Source organism: Neophocaena asiaeorientalis, unplaced genomic scaffold (genome assembly GCF_003031525.2).
Source record: "Neophocaena asiaeorientalis asiaeorientalis breed wild unplaced genomic scaffold, Neophocaena_asiaeorientalis_V1.1 scaffold43, whole genome shotgun sequence".
Taxonomy (NCBI): domain Eukaryota; kingdom Metazoa; phylum Chordata; class Mammalia; order Artiodactyla; family Phocoenidae; genus Neophocaena; species Neophocaena asiaeorientalis.
Window position 1 is genome coordinate 12,678,148 of NW_020173674.1, and position 9,552 is coordinate 12,687,699.

General features: G+C 42.2%; 1 protein-coding gene across 8 annotated transcripts in view; it reads left to right on the top strand.

The window, feature by feature from the left end:
- CELF1 (CUGBP Elav-like family member 1) overlaps positions 1 to 9,552 on the top strand; it is a 71,068-nt gene that overhangs the window by 717 nt on the left and 60,799 nt on the right. The window lies entirely within an intron of this gene.

Here is a 9,552-nt window from a genome sequence, read left to right on the forward strand (position 1 = left end):
GTCCGGGCGGCCGCGGGTCACAGGGCCCTCTGGGCGCGCCCGTTCCTGGTTCCCCGCGCCTCGGAGGCAGGTCAGCGATCTCATACCCGCGTCCCGCCGCGCCGGCCTGGCGCGTCCCCCCGCGCCCAGGGAGACCCGCCCTCCTCGTGGCCTTGCTCCTCTCTCCGCGCCCTTTACCTTCATTCTCCGGGCTCTGAGGGCTCCGTTCTCTGCCCAGGGATAGCTCCGTCCTCCTTTTTCCGGCCGCCGTGCCAGACACAGGCTGCCTGCTCCGGACACCCCTTCCCTGTTCCTGTCGCCCCACGTGTTCTTGGTGCTTACCCTTGGGGGGGGTCCCCAGGACCCCCGCCTCTGGAGGGCTGCGCTTCTCCTCAGGAGCTTCGAGAGCCCCCCTTTCCTCGTCCCACATCCGCTAGGGCCTTGGCTCGCCCTCCCCCCCACGTCAGGTGCTCACCGGTTATGGCCTAGTAGCGGGGCTGGATTCTCGCACCCGGGAGCGCGGAGAGCACGGTGAGGAGCTTTTTTCGCTAAGGACCTGGTTTTGGATTTAAAGCCGCTGGTGTCTTGGTTGTGGTCCTCGGAGCAGGATGTTGTTTTAATTCTCTAAGACGGTTGCACTGGCTCTAAGTAGCTTCTCCTTGGTTTAGGCTCATCCCCATAGTTGAGGGGAAGGTGGTGCGATTTTGGTCGGAGCCTGCTTTAGCAAAATGGAATCTTTCTCGCCAGCAAAGTTAATGCTGCAGTTTTATTACCTTCGAGGGAGAAGGCTGTATAATAGTGTCCGATAGTGTGGAGTGCTTTATAATGTCTGCAGTGTAAGAGGTAACAGGTACCCGATGAATCGTTTACAGGAACTTCACCCTTAAGAAAGGTCTCTTCGCTTTCTTTGATTCTCTGTAGATCGAAGAGGTTTTAATTTCATTCTTTCACTTTTTCCACAAGTGTTGGCTTGGCTCTTTTCCACAAGTGTGGCATGTCTCAGAGTGGTACGCAGTTTTCAGTTTCTCCTTAAATTCTTGCTGAGGAAGAGTCGTCTCTGAGAACCACCAAGGGTTTTTTCTGTTTTAACATTAATGAGTCCACTTGGAAAATCATCCAGTTACCATAGCGTGCATAAACTATTGCTGCAGGTCCCTCCCCTCCCCCCGTGTTTTTATATTCTTCTAGCTTTACTTACAGTATGTGGTTTCTAATCATGAGTTAGCCAGGATTGAAGCGTTGCTGTTAGGAAAGCGAAGCAGGAACTTTCAGCTGTTGTTTTAACCTGGAAGTTTATGGTTTCCCCAGCGGTTCTTTCGTCTTGACTGTCCACCACCTGTTTCCATTAAGAATGGCCCTTGGCCCAGAGCATAGGCCTCAACTTCTCTCCAACCATTCATTTTTGCCCACGGGGTTATTTTCTCCTCAGATGGTATCTAGACTTAAAATCCATTAGCTGGTGAGGCTAGATTAGCTGGTGAGATAGAATATCTTTTCCAACCACTTCAGTTTTCAGATGAGGAAACTGAGGCTCCCGAGGTTATTTGCCCAAGATTATGTAGCAGGTGCACTTAAAACAGTTTCAACATAGGGTTTTTTTGTTTTTTTTTTAATACAATATCATGAAAAATAATGCAAATTGCCCTTTAAGATGTAATGGAATGGAAAGGGCCCCAGGCCTGGAGTTGAAGGCCTGAATTGTAATCTTCGGTCTGTTACTAGCTTTAAAACTTTGACTGAGTCACTGTTTTGAGCCTCAGCTCATTCTCATCTGCAAAATGGAGGAAATCGTGTCTTTCACATGGTGCCAATTCAGCTTCAGTGCAGTAATGTGTGAAAGTGTCTGTAGTATAAGAGGTAGTGAAATTTTGAGCCAGAATCATTTATTTTTCTGAAGATTTCCAGTTATTTTTGTTATTACAGAAGTAATAGATTCATTATTAAAAATGCAGATAAGCCAGAAAAAAGAGAAACTCACCTTTAGTCCCACCGCTCAGAGGTGATTGTTAATATTTGTGGTCTTTATCTTATTATCCTTTTTATATGCTGTAGAAATGTTTATTATTTTAACAAAATACGCTTATCCTAGTTACAGTTTTGTGATATGTTTTTAAGTTTAGTAGTAGGTGATAGGCATTGACAACCACATTTTAAATGATGCCCTGTGTTTAAGCTCCAGCACATATGAATTAGGCCAGTGGATATCCCAGCATGGGAGCAGAGAATTTGCTGTTTTAAACATGCTGGGCTTGAAGAAGAGAAGAGGAAGGGCAGAGACCTAACGTTTGTTGTACATGTACTGTGTGATTTTTTTTTTTTTTTAATATTTGGGCTCTGCTGCTAAACGTGGAGTGTGAGTCGTGAATTCCATGCCCCCTCCTGTGACTGCCACTGCAGCTTCTTTAACTTAATTTTCCTGTGAGGCCAGATGTAATAAGGAACTGGGAAGTTACAAGGTGGTGGTGGTGTGCCTTGGAAAGGGAAAGAGAAGAGCTGTCACCTGGAGGCCAGGGTGAAGAAGTTGGAGGAGGTAGGAGCATAGGCTCCTCTGCTCAAGGCTTTGGGTACTTCCAACAAATTGCTCTGTTTTCTGTAAACCAGTGAGTGAAGCTCACTGGATTTGGTGAAACTCTGTGTCCTCTGCCTTTTTTTTTTTAACAGCTTTATTGAGATATAATTCACATACCATGCACTTCAACAGTTTTTGGTATATTGCATTATTAATTTTAAAAAATTGTAAAATATATAACAATTTTCTATTTTAACCATTTTTTAATATTTACATTTTTTAATGTAAAAAACACATAACCTAAAATTTAGCATCTTAATTATTTTTGAGTGTACAGTTTTGTAGCATTAAGTACATTCATATTAATGGGAAACAGATCTCCAGAACCTTTTCATCTTCTAAATCTGAAACTCTATACCCATTAAACAACTCCCATTTTCTCCTTCTTCCCACCCCAGCCTTTCATAACTACCATTCTACTTACTGCTTCTATGAATTTGACTACTTTCAGGTATGAGTGGATTCACAACAGTATTTGGCTTTTTGTGACTGGCTCATTTCACTTACTGTATCTTTAAGGTTCATCCATGTTGTAGCATGTGACAGGATTTCTTTCCTTTCAAAGGCTGAATAATATTCTATTGTATGTATATACCACATTTTGTTTATTCATTTATCTGTTGATGAACACAAGTTGTTTGTACCTTTTGACCATTGTGACTAGTGCTGCTATGAATATGGGTGTGCAGATATCTCTTTGAGACCCTTCTTTCAATTCTTTTTTCTTTTTTTTTTAGTATTTAATTAGGCTGCTCCAGGTCTTAGTTGCAGTGTGCGGATCTTTAGTTGCGGCATGCATGTGGGATCTAGTTCCCTGACCAGGGATCGAACCTGGGCCCCTCTGCGTTGGGAGCGTGGAGTCTTAACTGCTGGACCACCAAGGAAGTCCCCCTTCTTTCAGTTCTTTTGGATAATATTCAGAAGTGAATTGATGGATCATATGGTGGTTCTATTTTTAATTTTTTGAGGAACCTCCATACTGTTTTCCATAATGATCCCAACTATTTCACAACACCACCAACAGTGCACAAGGATTCTAATATCTCCGCATCCTCACCAACATTCGTTTTGTTTGTTTCTTCTTCTGTTTTTTTTTTGGCCGCGCCACGTGGCATGCAGGATCTTTGTTCCCCAACCAGGGATCAAACCCATACCCCCTGCAGTGGAAGCTTGGAGTCCTAACCACTGGACCGCCATGGAATTCCCTTTTCTTCTTCTTTAACAGTAATGGTCCTAATGGGTGTGAGGTGATCTCTCGTGGTTTTGATCTGCATTTCTCTGACTAATGATGTTGAACATTTTTTCATATGCTTGATGGCCATTTGTATGTCAGCTTTGCAGAAATGCCTATAGAAGTCTTTTGCCCATTTTTAATTTTTTTTTTGGGGGGGGCTGCATTGGGTCTTTGTTGCTGTGCGCCGGCTTTCTCTAGTTGCGGTGAGCGGGGGCTACTCTTTGTTGCAGTGCGCGGGCTTCTCATTGCGGTGGCTTCTCTTGTTGCGGAGCATGGCCTCTAGGTGTATGGGCTTCAGTAATTGTGGCACGTGGGCTCAGTAGTTGTGGCTTGCAGGCTCTAGAGCACAGGCTCAGTAGTTGTGGCGCACGAGCTTAGTTGCTTAGCGGCATGTGGGATCTTCCTGGACCAGGGCTCGAACCTGTGACCCCTGCATTGGCAGGCGGATTCTTAGCACCACCAGGGAAGCCCCCTTTGCCCATTTTTAAAAATCAGATTTTTGTTGTTGTCGTTCTTGTGAGTTGTGGTACTTTAAATATTCTGAATATTAACCCCTTAATAGATATATATGATTTACACATAGTTTCTCCCATGCCATTTCACTCTTTGTGTCCTTTGCCATTTCACTCGTCGTGTCCTTTGATGTACAGAATTTTAAGTTTGATGGAGTCTCATTTGTCTGTTTTTGCTTTTGGTGCCTGTGCTTTTGGTGCCTTATCCAAGAAACCACTGCTTAGTCCAGTGCCCTGAAGCTTATACTCTGTTAAGCTTGTAGGAGTTTTATAGTTTTAGGTTAAGGTCATTTTAACCCTTTTTTTTGTTTGTTTGTTTGGCTGTGCCATGCTGCTCGGCTTGCAGGATCTCAGTTCCCCCAACCAGGGATTGAACCCGGGCCACGACAGTGAAAGCCTGGAATCCTAACCACGAGGCCACCAAGGAACTCCCCCATTTTAACCATTTTTAAGAGTACAAAAAAAAAAAAAGAGTACAATTCAGTGTCATTAAGTATGTTCACAGTGTTGTGTAGTCATCACCACTCCTCTGTTTGGAAAATTGAAGTTTTCTTCACCCCAAACAGAAACTCTGTAACCATTAAGTAATAACCATCCATTGCTCCCTCCTCCTAGCCCCTGGTAACCTCTGGTCTGCTGTCTGTCCCTGTGAATTTGCCTATTCTGGATATTTCATGTAATTGGAATCATATTTGTCCTTTTGTGTCTGGCGTATTTCACTTAGTGAAAAACTTAGTGTTTTCAAGGTTTGTCCACGTGTAGCACGTATCAGGACTTCGTTCCTTTTTGTGGTTGAATTTCTCTCCTTATTGAGGTCAGGGATGACTCTTTCATCTTGGTATCTTGCCCTCTCTTGGTGCTCCATAAAGGCTCTTGAATTGGTTAGAATTCATGCTCTTCATGTGGATTGCCAATTACCGGGGGATGTCCACTGACATGCTCAAATCTATGGAAAAATTCAAACGTATCAGTGTGCTTAAAAGTATGTAACAGGGCTTCCCTGGTGGCGCAGTGGTTGAGTCTGCCTGCTGATGCAGAGGACGCGGGTTCGTGCCCTGGTCTGGGAAGATCCCACATGCTGCAGAGCGGCTGGGCGCATGAGCCATGGCCGCTGAGCCTGCGTGTCCGGAGCCTGTGCTCACGCAGATTACGGTTAACAGCATCATTTCTAATTTCTAATCTAATGATAATTTCTAGTCATTTTCAAAATACAGATTATGTACGGAAGAAGTGTCACATAAAGAGAAGGTATAGGCAAGTTTCTGCTTTTGCTGTATAATTAATGTATGAGTATTATACAGCTTTTGCTGTATAATTAATATATTTTTTGTTAGAGGAGTGGAATGATATCCAGGTATTCCATATTGTATAAAGTTTATAAACCTGGCGTTTAATGGCCTGCTTAGAATTAGTAACGAATACTTTGAGGGTAAGAGCATTTTGAAGGTTATCATAAGCCTCCCAGTTTGTTTCAGTATATTCAGAGTATTCTCATGCATGAAAGGCTTTCTTCTCTTTTTCTTTTTTATAAATTTATTTATTTACTTTTGGCTGTGTTGGGTCTTTGTTGCTGCACGTGGGTTTTCTCTAGTTGGGGCGAACGGAGGCTACTCTTCGTTGTGGTGTGTGGGCTTCTCTTGGGGAGCACGGGCTCTAGGCATGTGGGCTTCAGTAGTTGCAGCACATGGGCTCAGTAGTTGTGGTGCACAGGCCCAGTAGTTGTGGCACATAGACCTAGTTGCTTCGGGCATGTGGGATCTTCCCAGACCAGGGATTGAACCCATGTCCCCTGCATTGGCAGGCGGATTCTCAACTACTGCGCCACCAGGGAAGCCCCTCAAGGCTTTCTTCTTAAGGTGAGCTTTTACTTAATTTTTGGAGGTTCATAACTGATTTTGAGCTGCTTGATTGTCTACTTTTCTTCTCTTTGCTTTTTGGACCTAGCCTCCAACTCCCATTTTCCTCCTCCCCACTAAGTAATAAAGGGACTTTAATATTAATCCTTGGGACATGGGATGAACTGAAAGTTTTATTTGGTTAACCCTTTTGTCCCAAACAAGTATAGTAAATTCCCTACATACGAACGAGTTCCATTCTGAGAGCGTATTCGTAAGTCCAGTTTGGTCGTAAGTCTAACAAAGTTACCCTAGGTACCCAGCTAACACAATCGGCTATACAGTACTGTACTGTAATAGGTTTATAATACTTTTCACACAATGCATAAAAAACAAACACAAAAAGCATTTTTAATCTTTCAGTATAGCATCTTGAAGAGTACAGTGGTAGAGTACAACAGCTGGCATACAGGGGCACGTTTGCATCTTTGAAAGTTCACAACTTGAAGGTTCGTACGTAGGGGACTTACTGTATTACAGGCCTCACAGTACTTAGCACATGGGATTTTATTTTAGTGTTAGGGAGGATTTATATACCTCTCTTTCTTTCTTTTTTTCTTTTTTTTTTTGGCTACGTTGGGTTTTCGTTGCTGCATGCAGGCTTTCTCTGGTTGCGGCGAGTGGGAGCTACTCTCTGTTGCAGTTGCATGGGCTTCTTGTTGTGGTGAGGTGGCTTCTCTCATTGTGGCGTGCAGGCTTCAGTAGTTGTGGCGCACAGGTGTAGTTGCTCCGCGGCATGTGAGATCTTCCCGGATCAGGGATCGAACCCGTGTCCCCTGCATTGGCAGGCGGATTCTTAACCACTGCGCCACCAGGGAAGTCCCTGTATACCTCTTTTTCAAACAACGTGAACCATTCTTTTGTCCAGAATTATTCCTTGATTCTTGATTATTTTTGGTAATTAAAAGTAGAATGTATCATGAAAGTTCAAGTATTTCACTATACTTTTTTTTTTTTTTTTTTTTTTTGCGGTATGTGGGCCTCTCACTGTTGTGGCCTCTCCCGTTGCGGAGCACAGACTCCGGACACGGAGGCTCAGTGGCCATGGCTCACGGGCCTAGCCACGAACCCGTGTCCCCTGCATCGGCAGGCGGACTCTCAACCACTGCGCCACCGGGGAAGCCCCTCACTATACGTTTGAAACAAGAATTAACTTTCTATGTAGGCTTTTTGAGTGGAACTTACACAGATTCTGCTAGTTGGTTGCTATTAATATAATCCTGTATTTACCTGCACACTGTGCTGTGGCATTCTGAAATGGTCAAAGAGCAAGTAAAATAGAAACAAGAAAATTTTTTATGCTAATTTTTTTATTGGGGTATAGTTGATTCACAAAATTATATAAGTTTCAGGTGTACAGCATAGTGATTCACAATTTTTTAAAGGTTATACCCCATTTATAGTTATTATTAAATATTGGCTATATTCCAAAACAAGAAATTTTGAACAAAACCTACAGAATTAGTCTTCCCATAATTGAGAGTTGATTCTAGGATGTTCGAGTTCTTAAAATTGTTTTGAAACCTGTGGTTTGAAAGAATGATGTGACTTGACTGGGGTTTATAAGCATTGCTTGGGAGGGTAAGTTTGACAGCTCCAACCTTTGGTCTTAAAAATTGGTAATATCACTGAGTGACCTTAACATTTCTGAGTCTTTTTTCCCATCTTTAAAATGGAGATAACCAACTTGGAATGTAATGTGAGAATTAATTGAGATAACTTAAGCTAGGCACTGAATAGTGCCAGGTACAGTGTTGATAATGCTATTTCCTTTTTTCATCCGTAAAAATGGGCCTGCTACTTATCTCATGGGTCAGTAAATGCAGTTCAACCAAATAAGAGACACTGTTAAAATGAGTAGCAGTGCCACACATAGACAGTAGCTACTGTCAGTGTTCCTTTCCTTTCCCCTTTTAGGTGTATTTTGTTTTGCATTTTCCTTTGTCCATTGTGGCTTAGGGATAAGATTGTTTCCTGAAGTCCAGTTCGTGCATCTGAATTGTTTTGCTATGTAGAGTGTCCTTTCCCATAGAACCTTTAAGCTCGTTGATCCCTGTGGAATGCTCAGGTAATGTGGTTTCCTAGATTCATCTTCACTGTCTACACTTCACGTGGGAGTTTGTTGATAGGGAGTCTTCGATGTTCATAGGAAACTGAAAAATACAGATGAATATATTATTGGATTTGCTGTAGGGATACCTGGGTCTCTTCCTAGTTATAGGTAACTAATTTTAGGCTTGGAGAGAGGGTGGGCTCTAATATGTAGAGTTGTAATGTAGATGAAAGAGTTAATCAGTTTTAGCTTTTTGCTTTGTAAACTATATTGTCTCAAGAATATCTGAGCTTTGTAATTTGATAAAGACAGTTTTCTTGATGAGATCTTTGTAATTGTAACTTGTTCTTGTCATGAAATTGGCTTTAGAATCTCCTTGAAGTACTGGTTTCCTTACAGAATTAATCAGCATAGCTGTTCTGTAGGGTTCTTTTTGTTTTGTTTTGGTTTCTTCTGGCCTCACCGCGCAGCTTGCGGGATATTAGGTCCCCAACCAGGGATCAAACCGGGCCCGCTGCAGTGAAAGCGCCAAGTCTTAACCACTGGACTGCCAGGGAATGCCTGTGTTCTGTAGTTACTTTTTTAACCTCTGCTATGCTGTGGAAGCCACGAGCATAAATTTGTTTATTTTTAACTTCTTTGAGTTCCAGACCTGTAAAAAATTTCAAGAATGTTTTATATTCATCATAAACTGCACATTGACTTATTAACACATTCTTTCTGCTAAGGAAATCTTTAATTCTTCTAAAAACGTTATCTCACAGGCTAGAAGGATAAATACCAAAATTTTCTCTGAGCATTGGGGCATGAGCAACTTTTTTTTCTTCATACTTGCCATTGTTTTTAAATTTTTATACAGAGAACATGAAATTCATAAAAGTTACATTAAAATTAGACTGTGCTCAAGAGATAAGAAAGCCTAGTTAGGGGAGACTGAGTATAAAATATCTTAATAAATGATTTAAAGCATTTTAACTCTTAGAGCTTTGTGAAGTTCTGATGTGACCCTCAGTCAGCCAACCTTTTCCTCGCTTTACAAGAAATGGACTCACTTTCAGAACAGCTTATGGATTGTAACGTTTTGATTTTTCTGTTCCTCCACTTAAAACATTTGGCAGCAAATATGAAGAGGAATGGCGAGTTCTGGTTTAGAGGCTGCAGTGAGATCTCACTTAATTGATTTTAATATGCTACTTTGGGGATGTGTTCATAGGTTAGGAGTGTAGCTTTAGAAAGAACTGTTCACTAGCTTTATGACCTCCATAGCTATGTTCAGCTTTGACAAAATGGAGTTAAAATCACTCCCACCC